The sequence below is a fragment of the Nycticebus coucang genome, chromosome 2 (assembly GCF_027406575.1).
Source record: "Nycticebus coucang isolate mNycCou1 chromosome 2, mNycCou1.pri, whole genome shotgun sequence".
In the NCBI taxonomy this organism is placed as follows: Eukaryota; Metazoa; Chordata; class Mammalia; order Primates; family Lorisidae; genus Nycticebus; species Nycticebus coucang.
In genome coordinates this window covers 68,358,201-68,380,952 of record NC_069781.1, presented here as the reverse complement: position 1 = coordinate 68,380,952, position 22,752 = coordinate 68,358,201, and the positions used below count along the sequence as shown (strand labels likewise).

Genomic DNA, 22,752 nt, shown 5'->3' with positions numbered 1-22,752 from the left:
GGTATATGGGGCTGGTGCCCTACTTCTTTGAGCCACAGGTGCCAGCCTTTATTTTACTTTTTTATTTGAAAATATTGGGAGGGTACAAATGCTTTTGTTATAGGAACACTTATTATATTGTTTAAGTCGGGACTTTTAAGGCACTTATCACCACAATACTGTTCATTGTACACAGCAGGCAAGTTTTCACTCCCCACCCCCTCCCACCATCCTCTCCTTCTTGGTTTCTAATGTCCTTTATATCACTTGGCACCCACATGTGCTCATTGTTTAGCTCCAAATTATTAGAGAGTACCTGTGATTTTTTTCTTTTTACAATCCTGAGACACTTCATTTAAGATAATGGTCTCCATTTATATCCAAGTTCCACAATGGACTTTATTTCACTTCATTTTATGGCTAAGTAGTGCTGCACAGTGTGTGTGTGTGTCACATTCAGAATGTTACACATCTGAAAAAATATTTGATTATATGTTCTGTGAGTTCAGGGCATCAGATGGAAATATATTTAGCTCTAGGCAGTAAAAGTACACCTTCTTAATTAAAGTAGAGAATGTGTGTGTGTTTACACTTTCTTTATTCACTCATGAATTGATGGGTACGTAGGTTGATAAACTTTATATCTTTATTATAATCCCCCACTCCCCTAATACACTTTTCTTGTTCCTTTGTCAATATTGGGTTTCTATAACTTAAAAAATTTATTTTTAATTGTTTTTTATTAAATCATAACTGTGTACATTGATGCATTTATGGGGTTCAGGGTACTACTTTGATATACAATGTGAAATGCTTACATTGAACTTAAACAATTTAAATAACCAATGAAAATTTATGTTTTAAAGGTTCTTGATGCATATTGCTTGTAGGGTCTTTTATTTTGTAACTTTAGCTCAACTGGAACCACATATACATCATTCCATTCCTTATATGGCTTCAAGTTAGATTTGGCCACAGGGAAATTTGCACATGATCAGGTAAGTAGAGATGTGCTGGTCATTTTTTCTCTTCAAGAGTGGGTGCGGGATGTCAGGCTGTGGAGCAGCTCACACATATCCCTGGTTAGTGGATTCACTTTTTAGACAGAGGGCAGCACCACGGCATGAAGCTTTTTAAGCTTCTGTGGTTCCTCCTATGAAACTTTTCTAAGTTTGAGTTAAGTGCACATGTAACTCTCTGCTAAAGGCAGTCAACCTCTTGTGCAGGTAATATCATAAACATTGGTGACAGATGTGAGTTCTAACTTTTCTTTAGCACCAGTTTGTCCTTGTTCTCCTCAACTTCACGATCACCCTTCCATCCGAATAGTCCAGTTAACCCGTAGCAACATTAGGCTCACTGTCAGAGCACTACAATTCCTAAGATGTAATCACTAGAAGAAATCCCTTATTTCATATCATGATATGATTCTGCTTCTTTTACAAAACACTGACTAATACAGATATAAGTATAGAAGAAGAGAGATACTGCAATAACAAACAGCATGGTTTGGAGCAGGAAAACCACACAGCCATGACTTTGAGCACAGGTAGTATGAGGAAGTTAAAAGGGCCTTGAACAGATTATTAGCAGAAGGCCACCAGCCTGAGGAAGGCTGTCAGGGAGGGTTAAAGAGGAGCCAGCTTCTGAATAAATCTTCTATCTGAGAGCCCAGACACCGGTGGAGCAGAGGCAAACCATTTCCCCAGGCCCCCTATCTAAATCCCCTATCCACAGTTCTGCTACTCAGTTTGGAGTGTTTTGCAACTAAGAGATGATTCATAAAGAATCTGTTGTTGAAGTGGAGCAGTCAGAATTTCATCAGCTCTCCTGATCTTCAGTTATATACTGTACTTCTAGAACCTTATGTACTTACAGACAATTCCTCATTTTTGCTCATTAGTGCACATTGAGTTTCTGTAACTTGCGACCAAAAGGAATCCTACCCAATCGAATAAAGATATTTTTAAAATGCATGTTGATATAAACAAAATTACTGTACTATAGCTGTACTATTAAAAATAGTAATACCTTAACTATTTTTATGCAATTTTGAATGAAGAATGCCCCCTACTAGAAAAACCACGATCTATTTCCACTCAACTTCCGTTATAAACTAAAATCAGTTATTTTTTTCAAGTAATTATACCGCCATTGACTCAATTACCTAGGAAACAGTGAGTTCTTTCAATGTGCAGGGCAGCAGGTTAAGCAAGGAGAAGGAGATAAAAGAACTACAATTTCTGAGTAGCTAATTACATAGAAGCAGCAAACAGACATATAAACAGAAACTAACACATTTCCTTGATTTGATAATGCACACATTGTTTTCACATTTAAATCATTTTAAAATCAGGGCATGTCATGTAATTGAGGGGTGCATCTAATGTGTGAGTACTTATTTTTTTCTCCTTGAAAAGTTGCTATTAATTTGACAGTGTGCTCCTATGTATTCATGACGTCTTACTTAGAAGGGAGGAACTGCAATGCCACACGAGTTACTATACCCACATAACAAATACTACGAGAGATGCCGGGAGACTTAAGATTTTTTTCACCTGCTGTGATAATATGAGAAGACTTCAAAACATTTCAACTTAGTTTAGAAGAGGAGAGAAAAAAGGCATGGCATTTAGCAAGGATCTCCTATGGAGATATAGGACAAACCTTCTATCATCCTCACAACCGCTCTAAGTAGGAAAAATTATCTTCATTTTTCTGATCATACAACTAAGGCTCAGATTAGTGAGGAGAGATGAAACATCTTTCAGTTTTCAAACTCGGATGTCTCTAAACTGAAGCATATATTCTTCAGAAAACAATATTGAGAGAATTCACATAGTGCTACATACCATAAATACCGTGCAAACATCTATTACACATCATGTTCTAAGTTCTATGCATAAAATAGAATTCACAGGTACCATCAATAAACGCCCTTTAGAGATAAGAAAACTGAAACCTAGGGGAAAAAAAGGAAGTTTCTTAAGGTCACACAACTAATAAATTACAGAGCTGCATTATGAACCTGGGAAGGCCAATGAAGGAATGTGTCTCAGCTACTGTGCCATGAGACTTTCAGGACAGTATAAAACTCTTCACCCCAAATCTCTAACTACCTTATTAAAAATGCAAGCCCCTGACTCTTGTTTCCCTTTCTGAGCTCCACTGATCACAACCTATTATCCGATTGACAGATTTATTATATATGCAATTTTATGTCTATTTCTACCACTTCCAAGTAAACTCTTCAAAGGAAGGGATTTTTTTTTTATTTTTTTATTTTTTTTTGATCATAGGGCACCATACACTTGTTTCATGGAATATTTGACACATTTTCATCTCATTAGTTGACATAGCCCTCCTGGCATTTTCCTAGTTACTTTGCCAAGACATTCACATTCCACATTTGCCAAGGCTCACATGTAAGCTGTTTCATTCACAAATGTATTTTAACAGCTTGGAATTATGCCTGGCAAAAGGTAAAAGTTCAATAGGTATTTATTAAACGAATAAATGAATTAACTGAAAACAGAGAAATGAGAGAGAGTATTCATGAGTGAACAGTGACTAGAGATAAAATAGAAGCAAGGAAGTGGGACTTGTGCTCTGAAACACTGATTAGTGCAGTTTGCCTAAGGTGCCCAGTGAGAGCAGAAGAAATCAGTGAGCGAACCTCCCACAAAGGGAGGTTGGAGTTACCCAGGCTCAAACACGGGAGCTTTTGCTCCCTCACATTTTGTTTATAGCTTGTTCAGCACTAGACACGGAAAAGGAGGGCAGGAAGACATCAAAGTAGCTGCCTTGTTCATATTTTTTTCTTCCGTTGGCAGCTATTTTCTCTTTTTCCTGCTGACACTACAATTTCAGCGATTTAATGATACAATTGTTTCTGAAAATGACACAGAAAAAGACACTCTCAGCCATTTAATTGGCTGCCCTGACAAGTGAAATCTGCTGTTTTCTAATTTCATTTTTTGAGGATGTGGGGATATGGCAAAGGCTGGAAGAAAGATAATATATACTCCCATTTAAAAAGGTAAAATCTTAAGGAGGGACTTTAACACCAGCCTGCTTATTTAAGGCCTGCCATTTCCATGGCCTACCCTAGGATATGTACAAAAATTGGACTTTATCCTTACAAAGACTTTAACTAAAATTATTTATCTTCCAAAGAAGTTTGTTCTAAGTCAATGGGACTCCACCTTCATAGGAATTAGGTGGTGTTTACTCTGAAGTGGTTTGTTATTCCAGATCAATTGTAGCAAGAAGTGCAGCTCTGATATAAAAGTCTAATATCCTCTTGCACAGTTTGGGTTTACTATATCCAGGTCTCTGGGACTGTTGAAGAATCAGTTCCAGGTTCGATGCACTTGACAGAACCTTGCCACCTTCTCAAGGCTTAATGGTATATAAAATATTATAAGTTTTATACTTGCCATTATTGAAGAAAATTTCCCTGATTTGGTCAAATTTTATAGACATGTTGACCCAAAATTTCTTCATGTTTATTCTTAACATACAAAACAGAATATTGGATGTTCAAACTGGTCAGTGAAAAACATATGGTTAATATGCAATTATGATATTGATGCCCAGGGGCTAAATCTCAGCATTGTATACAAGGTAAGTAAAGAATAAAGGTTGCAGAAGGTCTGAAAGTTATTTTTAAGTCCAGTAAACAAAGGAGATTCTAAAAAGAAGTTATGAGATGATAGGCCAATATCCTCCATGTTAAATCAAATTGAATAAAATGATCCTTTCATTACATTGATAGACAAGAGACTAAAAACACATGACCATATTGATAGATGCAAGAAAACACATTTGCTAAAATCCAATATCTATTCATAATAAACATTATCAATAAACTAAGATTAAAGAGAAACTCAATTTGATATGGAATATCTACAAAAAAAATGAGAATAAATTTGAGGCTTTCTTACAAAACCCAGGAATACATAACAGTGTTGTATCTCATCATCCTTTTCAACATCATATTCAATGTCCTAGAAAATGCAATAAAAATTTAAGTAAGAAAATGAAATACATTCAAAATTGATTGGGAAGGAAGAATATAACTGTAGTTTCTCACAGATGATAAAATAATCTATGTAAAAAATCCAAGATAATCATCACAAATCCTGTGGGAACTAAAAAGCCATTATAGTAAGGTTTTAAGATACGAGGTTAATAAACAAAGGTCAATCACTGCTCTATATGCTAGCAATGAATAAGTATACTTTGAAATTAAAAACAAACTAGCATTGATATTAGTGCTTATTAAAATACGCACTTGTCTAAACAAATATTCACAATTTTACCTACATTATAAAAACTATGAAACTGATGAAAGAAACAACCAAGTCCTACAACTTGGACTTTAGGAAATGCAAACAATATAACCTAATCATTTGCGCCCTCATGTTAACCTGAAATTAAATGAAAAACTAAGTGGAAAAATATTACACATTAATGAATGTGAAGATTAAACATGGTTAAGATATCAGTTCTTCCTAAATTAATTTATAGATTCAATACAGTTCCAATCATTATCCAAGGCAGCTATCTGTGGTAATCAACAAACTGATTATTTCTATAAAGAAGCAAAAGACCCAAAGTAGCCAAATCCATATGTAGAAGAAGAAAAAGAATTTCAGTACAGATACCGCCTGACTTTGAGAATTACTATATAGCCACACTCAAGAATGTGTGATAGGGTAGAAAGAAAAGGCAAATAGATCCAGGGAACCCAACACAGAGCCCAGAAATAGACTCACAACAGTTGACTGATCTTTATCAAAGGAGCAAAGGCAAAAACAATTGAGAAAAGCTGGTCTGGACTAGCCGTAGGAACTTTCCTTCATTACTGGTACAAGTGCAAATGGTAGATTCCATTGTTAGATAGTTTGTTTGTCACTGTCTCACAGAACGTCACACACTTTTGCTATATGATTCAGCAATTGCCCTCCTTAGTATTTACCCAAAGGATTTCAACACTTAACGTTTACACAGAAAACTACACATGGATATTTATAGCAACTTTCTTCATAATAGCCAAAACTTGAAAGATTTCTTTTACAACAAAAATTTCTTTTATAGGTGAATAGATAAATACATTGTGGTATATCCAGGCAAGGGAATATTATCCAGCACTAAAAAGAAATGAGCTGTCAAACCATGAAAACACATGCAGAAATTTTAAATGCAAATTACTTAGTGATGGAAGCTAATCTCAAAAGGCTAAATACTGTATGATTCTAACTGTATGAGTTCTAAAAAGGCAAAACTATGGAGACAGGAAAAAGACCAGTGGTTGCAAGGGACTTAGGGGGATGATTAGGCAGAGCACTTAAGGGGATGACTAGGGAATTTTCAGTACAGTGAAAATGCTCATCCAATATTAACATTGTGGATACCTGCTATGATACATTTTCCAAACTCTAGGAAAGAATAACACTCAGAATGAACACGTGAGTGAACCCGTGGAATAAACAACTCCAAGCATGAACCGCTAATGTATCTACGGACTTTGAGTGATAATTATGTATCAATGTGCATTCAAAATATACCAAATAGAAAACCATGAGATGAAACTCACATCTAACAGCTACCTGATATTTGATAAACCAAACAAGAGCATACACTGGGGAAAAGAATCCCTACTCAATAAGTGGATTACCACAAGTAAAACAGCTACCTGATATTTGATAAACCAAACAAGAGCATACACTGGGGAAAAGAATCCCTACTCAATAAGTGGATTACCACAAGTAAAAGACTGAAACTGGACCTGCACATTCCTCCACTCACAAAAATTGATTCAAGATGGATAAAAGATCTAAATCTAAGGCATGAAACAATAAAAATCCTCAAAGAAAGTGTGGGGAAAACACTGGAAGATATCGGCCTGAGGAAAGACTTTATGAAGAAGACTTCCATGGCAATTGCAACAACAACAAAAATAAACAAATGGTACATAATTAAACTGAAAAGCTTCTGTACAGCAAAGGAGACAATCACCAAAACAAATAGACAACCTTCAGAATGGGAAATGATATTTGCATATTATGAATTGGACAAAAGCTTGATACCTAGGATCTATAGAGAACTCAAATTCATCAACAAAAAAATACCAAACAATCACATATATCACTGGGCAAGAGAAATGAACAGAACCTTCTCAGACAAATGGCTAATGATCATACGAAAAATGCTCTTTGTCCCTAATCATCAGAGAAGTGCAAATGAAAACTATCCTGAGATATCACCCTGGTGAAAATACCTGCATCACAAAGTCTCAAAGCTGCGAGTGCTGGCGTGGATGTGGAGAAAGGGAACACTTTTACACTACTGGTGGGACTGCACACTAATCCAACACTTCTGGAAGGAGGTATGGTGAACCCTCAAAGACCTCAAATTAGACCTCCCATTTGATCCTGTAATCCCAGCACTAGGCATCTACCCAGAAGAAAAAAAAAACCTTTTCTCATAAGGACATTTGCCCTAGACTGATTATCGCAGCTCAATTTACAATCATCAAATTATAGAAACAATCCTCCACCAACCCAGAAATAGATTAACAAGCTGTGGCATATGTATTAAAAAGCATGGATACTTTACATGTTTTCTATTAACCTGAACGGACATGAAACACATTCTTCTTAGTAAAATATCTCAAGAATGGAGAAGTAAGAATCCAAAGTACTCAATTCTTAATGTGAAGACAGTAGATGAACTAATATAAACCATGGGGGAGGGGAATGAGGAAGAAGGCTGTGGGGGTCACAGTGTGTGGCACACCTCTTGGGGGTGGGACACAATTATAAGAGGGACTTTATCTAACAAATGTAATCAGTATAATCTAATTCTCTGTACCCTCAAGGAATCCCAAACAACAACAAAAAATAGCCCAAACCCAAATACATAAATATTTAAACGTATACAACAAATACATCACTGGAGTGTGGGGATGTTGTTAATGGGGCATGAGTCTTGAGCAGATGGGATTCTGGGAAAACATGGGAAATCTTTGTATCCTCATTTTAATTTTGTTGTGAACCTAAAACTGCTATAAAAACACATATTTAAAAAAAAAAGTCAAACTTTTGGCCTGTGAAGAGAATGCTTACAAACTTCTTTTTCACATTCATCTAATATTATTCATCTTAGTTCTGCCATGACCTGGAATTTCTTTAAGCTGCTATCTAAAAGCTTTTGTTTTTGCATTTCTTCTCTATCCAAAGAACACTCTTCATGTGTCTCAGAAAAGTTTCTGCTTCATCGTTGCACTTAAAATTATCAGAGTTCTTATTTTATAGTTCTCTCTTTCTAACAAACTTACTTAAAACTTCATGTAAAAAATCCAAGGAAATACAGCAGGCAAGAACAAATAAAGACGTGTATAAGGCTAATGTGGCCTCATTCATTGTTCTGTGTCAGTTTGTAAGATGAGCATTTGTCATGTGAATTAGAATTAGAATTGCAGAATTCTAACTATTATTTAATATTAAAGACATAATCCAAGAATGAATCTCAGAGTTTGGTTGGAAGGAGCTTAACAAGTAGAATGAGATAAGAAATAGCAATAGAGCTTTTGCATGGCTGCCAAACTCATCACAGGAGCAAACGAGTATGAGCATTATGTGTGGGAGGTTTTTTGTGGGCCAGAAAATAGGACATACAACTTTTTGAATTTTCTATTGGCAGACTTTAGTCACAACTAAAAATTTAACAAAGAAAAGAGCAAGAGTCGTCGGGACTGGGTGTTCCAACAGCCAAGAAAATTGGGTCCAAACAGTCTAAAAATAGAAAGAAAAAAATGGAAGAGAGAAAGAGACAGTGTCTTATTAGTGGATAAGACAAAAAGTTGGCCAATAACAATAGGTGAAGCCCGGTTAAAACCTCTAGATGATACAAAACATCCAGGTGACACAAGAGGATGGGAGAAGACCCTCACTGATGAAATCAGAGAAACAATATTAGAACTAGATTGTACAGGATGATGGGCTCTTTGGAATGTGGAGAGAAGGATGGAGGCCCCTCCAACAGACACAGAGATGGAATGGTCTGAGATGTGCAATGAAGAAATAAACAGTCTAAGAAATTTTTTTTTTTTTTTTGCAGTTTTTGGCCAGGGCTGGGTTTGAACCCACCACCTCCAGTATATGGGGCCGGTGTCCTACTCCTTCGAGCCACAGGTACCACCCTTAGTCTAAGAAATTTTGAATGAAGGGTATTCATTCAAGATCAGAGTTAGAGAACCATCTGACCAACTAGACTAGGTGAGCTGGCTTGCAACTGCAACATCAGCAAGTATCAGCATCGAGAGAACTTCGCTGCATTATTTAATTCCCCATTAAAATGATTTTTCTTTTTAGCTTTTATACTGCTAAAACTGAGCAGTCCTTTTTCCATTTGTAAAATATGAGAAAAACTACTGCATTAAAATTATATTTTCAATTTTTTAATAAACATCATTTGTAAGACAAATTTTTTCTCCATTGTGACTTTATGTATACACACATTATATTAAAGATGCCAATAAAATTTTGATTTAACCTGAAAATATTATGGTTAGAACATAGATAGATCTAGATACAGATATAGATACATGTTTAATACAGCACGCTTTCCTCCATAGTGTTATATTCTAAGAGGATTTAAATAGAGTTCTAAGAATGCTATTTCTCTCCCTCTGGTACATTTAAGTAGGAAATTCATGTGGAAAATATTAGAGTATAAATGAATATGTCGTAAGCAAATTAATAACTTTTTTTTGTTGCTGTTGTTGCAGTTTAGCCAGGGCTGGGTTTGAACCCGCCACCTTTGGTATATGGGGCCAGCACCCTACTCACTGAGCCACAGGCGCTGCCACAAATTAATAACTTTTTAAAATATAGAAGTTGGGTTCTTGCAGACTTAAATATAAAATAATATTTCATATTTTCACTCATACATTATTTTTTCCATTGCAATTAGGAAAGGTTATGAAAATGAAAGTTTTAGATTTAATTAAAAATGTAATCTAAGTCTGAAAACATTTTGACAATACTAAAAACAGAAGCTGAGGCGTGCTTCTGTGTCAGAAATGTGACAGGCATTTACTTATAATATTAATATTGACTCCATGATATAGATGTTTATAAAGGAGCAGAAATTGAAGCACAGAAATATTTGGAAAAATTTTAAGGTCACAAATAGAAAAAGGTGGAACCCATATTTTTATCCATATTATTTCTAAGAATTCATGCACTTGATCTTTATGCCCCCAACTGCCTCCCATATTATAGTGATATCTTTATTTTGAATTGTTTTCAGCAATTGCATTTCCATGATTAAGTGGAATTTATCATAGGGATTCAAGAATCATTCAGCATATGAAAATCAATAGATATAATATAGCGCATCAATAGAATGAAGGACAAAAGCATATGACAATCTCAATAGATGCAGAAAAAAGCCATTTGATAAAATTCAGCATCCCTTTCATGGAATAAACTCTTTACAAACTAAGCATAGAGCGAGTATACCTCGACAAAATAAAAAGCATATACAACAAACCCATAGCTCACACCATACTGAACGGGCAAAAGATGAAAACTTTTCTTTAAGAACTGGAACAAGGCACCGATGCCCACCTTCCTATTCAATACAGCACTGAAAGTCCTAGCCAGAACAATCAGGCAAGGGAAAGAAATAAAAGACATCTAAATAGGAAAAGAGAAAGTCAAATTGTCCCTTTTTGCAGATGACATGATCATATATCAATAATCTTAAAGACTCCCCCAACATCTATTAGCTCTGATAAAGGAATTCTGTAAAGTTGCAGCATTGAAAAACAACATAAAAAATTGGTAGCATTTTTACATCACTAATGAACTAGCTGAGAAAAAGCCATCAAGGCAATTCCATTTACAATAACCAGAAAAATTTCTAGGAATAAATTTAATCAAGGAGATGAAATGCAAGTATGTCTACAAAGAGAACTAAAAAACACTGATGAAAGAAATTGAGGTAAAATTAAATGAATAGAAAGAGATCTCATGCTCATGGGTTGGAAAAATTAACATAGTTAAAATGACCATACTGCCCAAAGCAATTGGCAGATTTATTGCAATTCCTATCAAATTACCAATAACATTTTTTACAGAATAGAAAAAGAATACTAAAAATCATATGAACCAAAAAAGAACTGAGATGGTCACAGCTGGACCCCCTCCCCCTTAGACCACAGGTACCCGCTTTGACCACAACTGCACTCCCAGGTCCAGGCCCTCTGCCCTTTGCTGAGGGCAAAAAACACCAGCCGCAATCCAACATGGCAGATAGGGCAGGGGGAGGGGGATGAAGTCACTGTCTAGGACCTTGAAATGTTGATAACACTCACAGGAGGGAGGAATGGGGAACCAGGATAAGAACTACTGAAAACCTGTATTATAAAAGTTATTTGTTTATCTATCCAACCACACCTGCAAGGTCAGTCTGTCTGCTTCTGTAAGGGCCCTTTGTAAAATCTGGAGGCTTGCTTGTATTAGCTCAATCAGCCCCTACCCTAGACCTTACAAAAACCCACTCCCCTAACTGGTGGCCACTATTCTCCCCTGATCTCCTGAGACCTGAGGAGACAACCGCCAGCTGGCTAATAAAGACTCCATTTGGATACTTTGAAATTGGCTCTGAGGTCTTTTCTCTCACCAAAACAGAACCTGAATAGTCAAAGCAAAAAGAAGAAAGCTAGCAGCATCTTACTCTCTAATTTAAAATATATTAAGAGGCTACAGTCCCCCAAACAGCATAGTATTGGTATAAACATAGATACACAGGCAAATGAAGAGAATGGAGGACCCAGAAATAAACCCATATGCTGACCATGTGCTCACAGCCAACTGAGTTTCAATGAAGGCACCAAGAACATGACTTTGGTGAAAGGCCTCTCTCTTCTCACACAAGGAAAACTGGTTATCAAAGTGCAGAAGAGTGAACTAGATCCTTATCTCACCACACACAGAAATCAACTGAAGGTGGATTAAAAACTTAAAACAACTATTAGAAGAAAACAGAGGAAGCATTTCGGGATATTGGTGTAAGCAAAGATTTTATGGCTACAATCCCAAAAGTACAAGCAACAAATACAAAAATATACAAATGAGACTATATTAAATTAGAAACCTTCTTCATAGCAAAGGAAACAATCAGCAGAGTGAAGAAACAGTGTGCTAATAGAAGAAATAAGTTCTATTTTTCAATAGCAGAGTCAAGTGACTATAGTTAAAAATAATACTTTTTGTATTTCAAAAATCGCTAGAAAAGAGGATTTGAACTGTCTCCAACACATAGAAATGACAAATACTCAAGGGGACGGATATTCCATGTACACAGAGAGTATCACTACACAGGTAAGCCTGTAACAAAATATCACATGTATCCCATAAGTATGCACAAATGTTAAGTATCAGTAAAAACAAACAAACAAAAAACCCAAAAATCTTTATGGCACTAGAAAATTTATTAATTTATCTTTTGGGGGAGAAAAACAAATGTTTCACCCATTTCTCCATGTTATACATATATTAAAAATGTCATGATGTAAGTTCATTTTTATCATTTTAGGCTCATTCTATTTCGAGTCCAAAGACCCATTAGGAATACATAAAAAGAAAAGTCATAAATAGAACCATACTGGGTCTTGCTAGCAGTATCAAAGTGTGGAAGGAAGCAGTGCAGAGAATGAAGCCATGTTCATCACCAGTTCTCAGCACAATTGGTTACCAAGAGTCACAGAGAGCAAATGCCCTAGATCAGCCCCTGCACACCTCAGCCTTTTGGCTAATGAGTGACATTCAAGCAGAGGACTTACTCTTGAGTCAGTTGCCTGAAATTTAATGCTGGATTTTATCCATTCCCATGTAACCTTTAACCGATAGTACTTTCACACAAACAGACAAATGAAACAGATATAAAAGCTGTCTATTATAAGACAATCATGCATTTCAACAAATAACTGTGTGCCAGGCATATACGATGGATATTCAGTGCTCATGCCAAACCCTCAGAAGTTTGGTCTACTTTGACTTTTATACATCTATAGATAAAGGCGTAGTTTTATCTTCCTTTCCCACTCTAAACTGTAAGTCATCTTTTCATTACAAAATACCTGGCCAAAGGAAATGTCAAATCTTATATATAGAATTTGCTTGAATAGCCCCTACATCAAAGTGCTATTTTCTCAGATGCTTAGAATTGTTAATATGTATTGGTTTAGGAAAAAAAAAAATCTTTAAAAATTGCTTTTAGGAGAGATAGAGCCCGTGCTTGGAATAAGAGAAAAATATATACACTTTTCTCTAAGAAGAAAGAGCAGAGATTCAATATAGAATAGAAAAGTTTAGCAGTTTTATAGCTTATAGTGCAAATGAATATAAATTAAATGAAGTGCATTCCTAAAGGGGGCCTAGGATCACAGATATAGTGTAAAACAAAGGACAAAAAAAAAAAAAAACACGGAGTAAAGATTCATGTGTATGAATTCAGCTGAGCAAGAACAAAGTAAATTGTTCATGATCTAGTTGCCATTTCTTGCAAGACATAGGTAAGAGGGAGCAGAATCTTGATGTGATTTTAGCAGCTTTGTTGAGGAACTGACTATAAGTCCTGGAAGAAGGGTTGTAAAACTAAGAAAGTGCTGAGGATTTTTCATTAGGGACAGAAGTTACCCAGAATTGGTCATCTAACATTAGGGCAGAACATTTTCAGGGCCCTTCTTTTCTCTGTAGTGTTACAACCAAACTAAGCCATTGAACTTTTAGAAGATGAACAATTCCTAATACGCATAAAGTATTTTTTTCTTTTTTTGGTATGATTGTTCCTTTGTTATACTTTAGGATAGCACACTTTCTTACTTCATTTGCTCTTTGGAGAAAAATAAGCCTCCCTTACTTTTTGATCCTTTTATCTGCAGTGGAAATTTTTGATAAACAGGAATTTTCAAAGAGCAAGAAAAAAATTCTCACTCTGAAAGATTACAGGATAATAAAAAGCTACCATGATGTCTATTCCCTCCTTTTTGTGACAGGGATTTTCAAAGTGGGTGGGTAAGATGGAAAGGGAATTTACATATCATTCAACAAATATTTATGAGGAAAAGGACAATTGGAATGAAAATGGATATGGGATCCTCTTCAGAGTTACTACAAACCTGAGAGATTCCAGTTTCTTCAGTGTAGAGATGTCCCATTATCCTTAACAGACTAACAGAGAGGGTTGGTCTCTATTTTTTTACCCTCCCACTACACTTAGGTCCCTAACTTTTGATTTCTTCCCATTCAGTCCACCATCACATAGATATTAGCTTTTTTCCAAGTCAGAGCTCTGATTATACCACTTTACAGATTAGACAACAAAAAGTAACAATAACAAACCATCAACACCTTCAATTATTCTTCATTGATTATAAAGCAAAATCTAATTTTTAAAGTCAAACTTCAAAGACTTCCATTGATTAATCCCAGTCTGACCTTTTAAAATAGCAATTTACTCTTATAATCCCATCTATAATTTAGAACATTCTGTATTGAAGAAATATCCCTACTCATTTTCACTCCCATGCTCTGTTTATACTTTCCTATTAAAAGAAAATGATTCTACCTAATCATATAATATATATATATATATATCATTCAGCTCAAAATGCCAATTATTTTTAATACTATTTTCTCTTCTAAATGCTCATTCTATTTTACCTTGACAAGCTGTCAATCTTTCATAACCTATGAAATGGTTATGAACATGTATTGTCAATATTGTTTCCCCTCCTTTATGGCTCTCATTACATCTAATGTCTTCATAGTAACCGGGTGTCAAAGAGTTGTTAGGTGAGAGTCAGTAGCAAGAACATATCAGTCATTAAGGCAAACACTGTCAATTCAAGTTGCTCTTTCAGTAATTAGCTTTCTCCTAGTACCTTTAACCGTGCGTTATTAATATCAGACACTGCTTATATCACATCACAGTGGGATTATATACTTTTTTTTTTTTTTTCAGTTTTTGGCCAGGGCTGGGTTTGAACCTGCCACCTCTGGCATATGGGTCGGAGCCCTACTCCATTGAGCCATAGGCGCCACCTGCATTATATACAATTTTTATTGATCCCTGCTTTTTTATTTGAAAGTTTAATACAGAAATGTATGAAACCAAACATGAGTATCTTTAAGTTACCAAGACTGAGAATTGAAACCTACCTCTGAAATTAAATACTTCTGCATATTGAAACAAACTATCAACTCTCTTAGAGCCTTTGCTTATTTCCAAAATAGGGATAAAACTGTTTCTCTTATATTTTTTTATAAAGGTTAAATGAGATGATTCACATTAAGAACCTAGTACGTGTAAAGTGCTCTAATGGATGCCAACTTTTTTCTTTTGCTATACCATCTCATGAACCACACTGTCCCTTCTTTAAAAAAGGACATCCCATAACTATGGGAGAATTCTCTAAAGTATAGAGGAAGCTTGAACCTACGTGGCACACCATTAGTGTCACTGACCACATGTGGGGCAAATAGGAATGGGTACAGAGTCTTACATTTTCAACATTATATTTGAAATGAAAAGCTGTTATGCAATCAACAGAACTCCGATCAGGCTGATGATTTTTTTCTACATCTGCAGATATTACTTACTAGTAGTGTGACTTTGAGACAGGTCCTCTGCTTCTTTGACTCTTCATTTCTTCACCTGCAAAAATGAGGACATTGGACTAGTTCCATGATTTAAATTAACTTTAAAAATATTGCCTTATTTTTCTGCAAATAAAATGTTATGGAAGTACAGAAAGTGAAAGCATTAAAAGCTGAGCTGTTTTGATTGGCACAAAGAGGAAGCCTAGGGCCTCAACATTTTGGTGTCTTACCTCAAGACAGCCTAAATTTGGCTTACCTCTAGTCAAGGGCTAACAGAGATTCAAGAAATGTGTCACTATGTTTCAGGATGGACACAATATCACAGAACAGCCTGAAGATATTATGCAAGAAACCATGTGACAAATGAAACATGTTTTTTGGAGTCAGATAGATGGGTTTTACAGTTTAACGCTGTATGTCTCAGAAATTACATAGCTTCTCTAAGTTATTGCTTATCTGCAGATTTCAAATAATAATATCAATCCTCTTTGCTTTATTGTGTTGCAAACATTAAATACTATTTAGTCTAACAAGGCAGAAGCTCATGTTATGAGTAATATTACTTCTTTTTTCCATCTCTTATATATGTATATATACACACACACATATAGTTAACATTGCTCAGCACAGAGTGTACAGCAATGTTAGTAGCTCAACTTTTTAATGGTTTCTTTCACAGTGGTTTCTAAGTTTCTAACCTTTTGAAGCTGTTAAAATAAAGTCAAATAATGATACTGCTGTGGCTTAAGTGTATGCTAGGATCAATAAATTGTGGTTGTTGGAATAAATTGCAATTAAAGGGGTTGAACTTGATTGCTTGACAGTAGGTAGTCTTTCTCACCCAAATAAACTTGAGTATCAGTCTGATTTATAAGCTAATTAGTATGTACTTCACATGCATTTCCTTGGGAGACTATCAGATCATATTGACTCCTGTCCACATCATGAATGTGACCTTGACTTTGTCCTGTGTCACTTAAAGGTAACAAGTGCTCGTTGCTTATTCACTTTGCTTACTCAAACTTATGGTTATCACTTTTAATCAAGCACAATATAGAAGAAATTTAACATGTTAGTAAACAAGCATTTTTGCAGCTCTAAAAATCTCAATACTCTGCTAGCCGTATTATTTCACATATTTAAGATAAAAATGTGAGTTAAGAAATGAACACAGTGAAGAAGGATCATTGTTAGTGAATCTTTGCAGCAATAGAAAAATACATGTAAGCAATTAATTTATAGGCTAGAAAACATAACAAGATACATTATTTAAATAATCTGAAAAAGAAGAGCCAAATTAATATCCTCAAAAAAAGTGCTTACCTAAATTTTATCATATATATGTATTATTATATAATTTTATTATTTATTCTTAATTTTGGCACCTTCTATTCAATTTCACTTTGTATATGTAACAAATTCCAATATATGCCTGCATATCTAGAGAATCTTGAGCATTCATAGACTAGGTCAAAGTAATTTAAGCTGAAAATTTCATTAGGACATAGAATGCATTTATGTGTTTTCTTCTAGAGTGTATTTACTTACTAGCACATTTCCTGCTAGAGATAAACTGATTATTTTGTTGAATGAGCAAATGAAAAGAGTGCAATTTGTAAAAGGGAAAATAACTGTTTTAAAATAAAGTATCTTTCCCATGTTAATAGCTCTACGTTCATTCCTCTTATAACTGACACATTGTTTAGAAAGCAAACAAAAATCAGAACCACATAAAAAATTTCCTTATGCCATGCCTTCTCGGTTGACTCATACTTATGTTAGATATTTATTTGAGATGCTATTATAGTTAGTACCCATCACACTTATTATATTATTAAAAAGTAATTTTATATTTCTGAGCTTTATATCCTATCTCCCCTCTCCTAGAAAGGAAACTCTTAAAGGGTAAAGCAAAAATAGACTAATCTTGTCTTATGCTGATGAATTCCAATCACCTTCCATGGTTCTGATTCATAGTAAGTTTTTAATACATATGTGTTGAGTAAATTTAATGTTATCAAATTGAAAATTATTATAGATTATAAAGGATCATAACGCAATATTACATGCAACCTTAATCTGTGTATGGAAATGTATGTCTATAATTTTATAGTAATCTTTTACCATCTTTTTCATATGCTAATAAAAAAAGAAATGAAAGCAATTGTAACAAGCAATTGTAACAAATGCAATTAAATACAATGTAACCAGGCTGAGGCTGGTGGCTCACACCTGTAATCCTAGCACTAAGGGAAGACCAGGTGGATGGATTGCTTAAACTCAAGAGTTCAAAACCAGCCTGAGCAACAGCAAGACCCAACCTCTAAACATAAAAAATAGCCAGGCTTTATGACAGGTGCCTGTGATCCCAGCTACTTGGGAGGCTGAGGCAGGAGAAGTTCTTAAGCCTCAGAATTTGAGATTGTTGGCTCAGTGTCCACAGTGCAGTGTTTCCAGCACCAGCCACATGCACCAAGCCTGGCAGGTTTGAACCCAGCCCTGGATAGCTAAACAACAATGACATCAATAACAAAAAAATAGCCAGGGGTTGTGGTGGGCACGTGTAGTCCCAGCTACTTAGGAGGTTAAGCCCAAGAGTTTGAGGTTGCTGTGAGCTGTGACGCCATAGCACTCTAACTAGGGTAACATAGACTCTGTCTCAAAAAAAAAAAAAAAAAAAACGAGAGAATTTGAGATTGTTGTGAGCTCTAACACCACAGCCCTCTACCAAGGGCAAGAAAGTGAGACTATCTCAAAACAAACAAACGAACAAAAAAAAAAAAAAAAAAGATAATGTAATCAATGATAGTATATAAAAGAAAAAAATAGGATTCTAAGATCAAAATGCATAAATAAATGTTTCAGTGTGAAAATTATTAGAAGCTCATGAAAAAACAAATTAGAAGCAAAATCCATTCCTAGCTCTTACGCAATGCCATCCAAGAACTCATCACATTCCTTGAAAGAGCAATATATGTACTACTGACTTCCATATGCCCAGAAATACTTACAATACTATGTTCATCGTAAGCATTCAATTTATGTTTTAAATACCTTAATGAATAAATTACGTAATCAATTACCTGTTCCAGAATGTCTTAGAATTGAAAATTGATGCATAAAATATGAGAACAAAATAAAGATTGGAAAAACATAAAAGTGTATGATACGGTAATGTAGTGAATGATAATATGCAGCATACCATGTACATGCTGTAGTTTTGTAAGATTCTGGTTTTATTCTAAATTGCAGGTGATAGTAGAACTCCAGAACATTACAGTGTGTCTCCCTAGGGAGCTTTTCAAAAGTCCATGACGAGCCACTATCTTTTTCTATTCAAATTCAATGCCCTAAGATTCCAGCATCTTTTGTCCATGCCTGTATACTGATCTGGTGCCAGGGAAGGGCATTTTGCTTTCCAGTACTTGTGTCACCTTCCCCAAAGTCAGCAGGTGGGAGAGGATTGCCCGGTGGGTCTGAAAGCAAATAGCGTAACTGCACAGCAATTCCACACAAGGTATGCCCTGGCTCCAAGCCTCACAGCAACTGTCATGGTTCTGAATGATCTTGGGTCTGTCCATCCGCCTGATTACAAATTTGTTTGAAATCTCATAATGGTGGGTTTTAGTTTTATGCATTAAATAACTATGATGTCATTATGATAAAGCAAACCGAAATACTTGTATCTTCCAAGTGGCCAAATCCTTATAGTGAGAAACTAATTCTTTTTCTTTTTTTTTCTCTTACTGCAAGACACATCCATCCTGGCAACCACTCCATTTTCACTCTCATCAGCCACAGGCCACCCTCACCACCCCCACCACCCCCTGCTTATCCAGTTGTCTTTTGCTTCTCCTACTTGTTCACTCCTGTAAAACTCCATTGCCTGCCCCAGCCTTCAGTGAAGCTACGCCAGAACCAGTTGCCTTGATGAATACGTTTTGTTTCTGCTCTAGGAATGTTTTCTTCCTCTTGGTTTACTTTTTCATGATGCAATATTAAGATCACTGTCAGCTTCTAAATATAATTCTAAATCTCTGTTCACATAGGACAACAAGCCACATTCTTAGTATCATACAATAATGTCTGGAGGTACAAAAATTACCATCTTGATTTAAAAGAGGCCAGGCAATACTGCAAGCGCTAAAACACTCCCCCTTCCATTGTACAAATTAGTACTCAGTCAAAATTCCTTCCCACAGATGAAGGATGTGGCCTCTGAATCTTTCTTAAGATTTCTGTAATCTTATAGTGATAAGATAAAACTTATCGCTATATTAAAAATATAACTTTTGTTTATGTCATTGAAAAATGAAAAAAATAACTTATGTCTTCTATTTGCATACAGCATTTGGTATATTATTTCTTCATTTTCATAGTCTTTTTAAATTTTTTCTAACAGTCATAGTAAAACGCAATGACTGGCACTTACATATGGACACTAACGAGCACACAGATGCACATTCACACATCGTTTCTAGCTCTAATTCCAGTTCCTGGAGATAAATTATTCCAGATTACATTGTGGTCTAGGTTTCCATCAATTATATCTAAATGAATAAATTGCTGACTCGGACTTACACACAAACTCCAAACACAAATACACAAGTGCATATCTATATATATAACACCCTCTGTTATATTGTGGATTTGTTTCCATGGCCCTAAATTTGTTTAGGGCATCCTTTGAATGAGTCACTAATTTAAAAACTAATTTAAGACTGTTTGAATGCATGAAAAACTAACTGTAAAGGGTTATTTACATTTCATAATACCTGTGTAGTTTAGACTTAATTTTAAAAAAATCATTTAGGAACAATGAAAATAATGAAAGAAGAGTCATCTGTGGTGGGCAGAATAATTTCCCACCCAAAACATGTCACACACTAATGCCAGAACCTGTGAATATGTTAAGTTCATTGCGAAAAGGAAATTAAAGTTGCTCATGGAATTAAGAGTATTAATCAGCTAACACTGAAATAATGGTGATTATGCTGTATTGTCCAAGCAGGCCCATGTAAGCACTAGGGTCTTACAAGTTAGAGAGAGAGACAAAGAGCAAGAGAGAGAGAGAGAGAGAGGGAGGGAGGGAGGGAGGCGAGAGTGGCCATTGCCATAGATCACTTTGACGCTGAAAAGAAGAGTGCTATGGAAAGTGGAAAACCTCTAGAAACTGGAAAAGACAAGGAAATGGATTTTCTATTACAGTGCCCAGAAAAATATGCACCCCTACTTATGTATAAAAGTTTTGTGGATATATATTTTAGGAGTAAAAATGCTGGGTCATATGCTAACTCTAATTAATATTTAGAAAACTTGTGGATCTGTTTTCCAAAGTGAATGCACCATTTATGTTCCCCTTGGCAACGTAGGAGGATTCTAATTTCTCTACACTTCACAAATACTTGTTATTGCCTGTCTATTTTTTTTTTTTTTATATTACAATCACTGTAGCGGGTCTGAAGTGGTATCTCATTGCAATTTTGATTTGCATTTCTCTAATGACTAATGATGTGGACATCATTTTATTTGCTTCTTGACTATTCCATTTGCATATCTTCATTAGAGATTGGCAATTCAAATCCTTTGTCCATTTTTAATATCTCTGTAAGATAGTAAATAAAAAGACAGTCATTTGCTCTTTGAAGGAAATACTACTTAATGGTACTGCCTCTTCTAAAGAGAACAAATTTGTATTACAGATTTTTAATATGATGAGAACTTGAGATAAGACAACCAGGAATCTACCCTGTTAAGAAAGGAACTTTTTCAGGATCATTCTGTGGCAAAATAATTTATTTGCTCCCTTTTATTTTAACTAAAGAAAGAGAAACATTAATTATGCCGGCTAAGGCAGCTGGATAGGTCAAACCAGCTTGTGGAGCAATGTAAATTCAAACTAGAAAAAGCTATGAGACAGTATGGTTTAGACAATGCTTTATGGATTAATAATAGACCTATACAGATAAATGTATTTGTTCCCCCAATGCCCAGGATTATCTCACAGAGAAAATGTGGCATACAAGCCTTTTTTTTTTTTTTTCTCTCTCTTCAAAAAAAGAGGCATCATTACTCACAGTGACCTCAAACTCCTGGGCTCAAGTGGTCCTCTTGCCTTAGCCTCCCAAGTATCTGGGACTATAGGCACCTGACACAACACCCCGCTAGTTTTTCTATTTTTAATAGAGAAAGTGTCTCACTCTTGCTTAGTCTTGACCCCCTGAGCTCAAGCAATCCACCTGCCTCAGTCTCCCAGAGGGCTGGAAATACAGGAGTCAGCCACCATGCCTGGCTTGGTGAGTTTGTAAAATGTTTTAGAAATTAATGAGCAAGTATTGTCTTTGTAAACTCAGAATATAGTTAAATTAAGAAGAGATAGTCATGGAAAACTCAATTTATCTTGTAAGCAGGCATTCTAAACACTTTCACTATTTAAAATAATATTTTTATTTTACATATTTATTTTACATAATATAGTTTGGGGCAGATCATTCAGTATTTCTAGATTTAAATTAATTTTCTTAATAATAATACACAATTATTTTGTAAAACAAACAAAAAAAATTGAGTATTTGCTTTGCTTCAGCTCCTAAACTATTTACATGTGTTGTGTAATCTAATCCTGATCAAAATGTGAAAAAAATAACATCATTACATTTATCTTACAGATGATGAAACAGAGGTGCCAAAAGATAAGAAGTTTGCTGGTTGCTGGTTAGTGGTCAAATGGACCATCTGCCAAAATAGTCTGTATCACACTATAAAAGGAACATAAACATTTCTGATCAATCTCTCAAAATGGTAATTAAGATTAAATTTACTCATGCGTTCATTCCTACATTCACTGATTAAACTAACGGTTATTGTGCACTTAGGTACAGAGGGTTGTGCGATACAAGTATGAACAACGCAGACAGGTGCACGGCCTCGTGGCACACACAGGTTAGCTAGAGGGACATAATAATTTCGTGGATTCATAAAATGATGGCACTTGGTTTGAAAAGAAAGTAAAGTGAGAAAGAAATATGTAATCTTGAAGAAAGAAAGCAAGAGTCCTTCATAAGACGGTGATATTTGAGCTGAAATACATAAA

The 22,752-nt window shown here is 35.3% G+C and overlaps 1 protein-coding gene across 28 annotated transcripts in view; it reads right to left on the bottom strand.

Annotated features, from left to right (window-relative positions):
• PTPRD (protein tyrosine phosphatase receptor type D) overlaps nt 1-22,752 on the bottom strand; it is a 2,247,062-nt gene that overhangs the window by 1,949,851 nt on the left and 274,459 nt on the right. For all 28 annotated transcript variants that reach the window (XM_053572732.1, XM_053572883.1, XM_053572736.1 and 25 more), the window contains exon 2: nt 15,660-15,714. The gene's annotated coding sequence lies outside the window, so the exon portion shown is untranslated. The remainder of the gene's footprint in view (nt 1-15,659; nt 15,715-22,752) is intronic.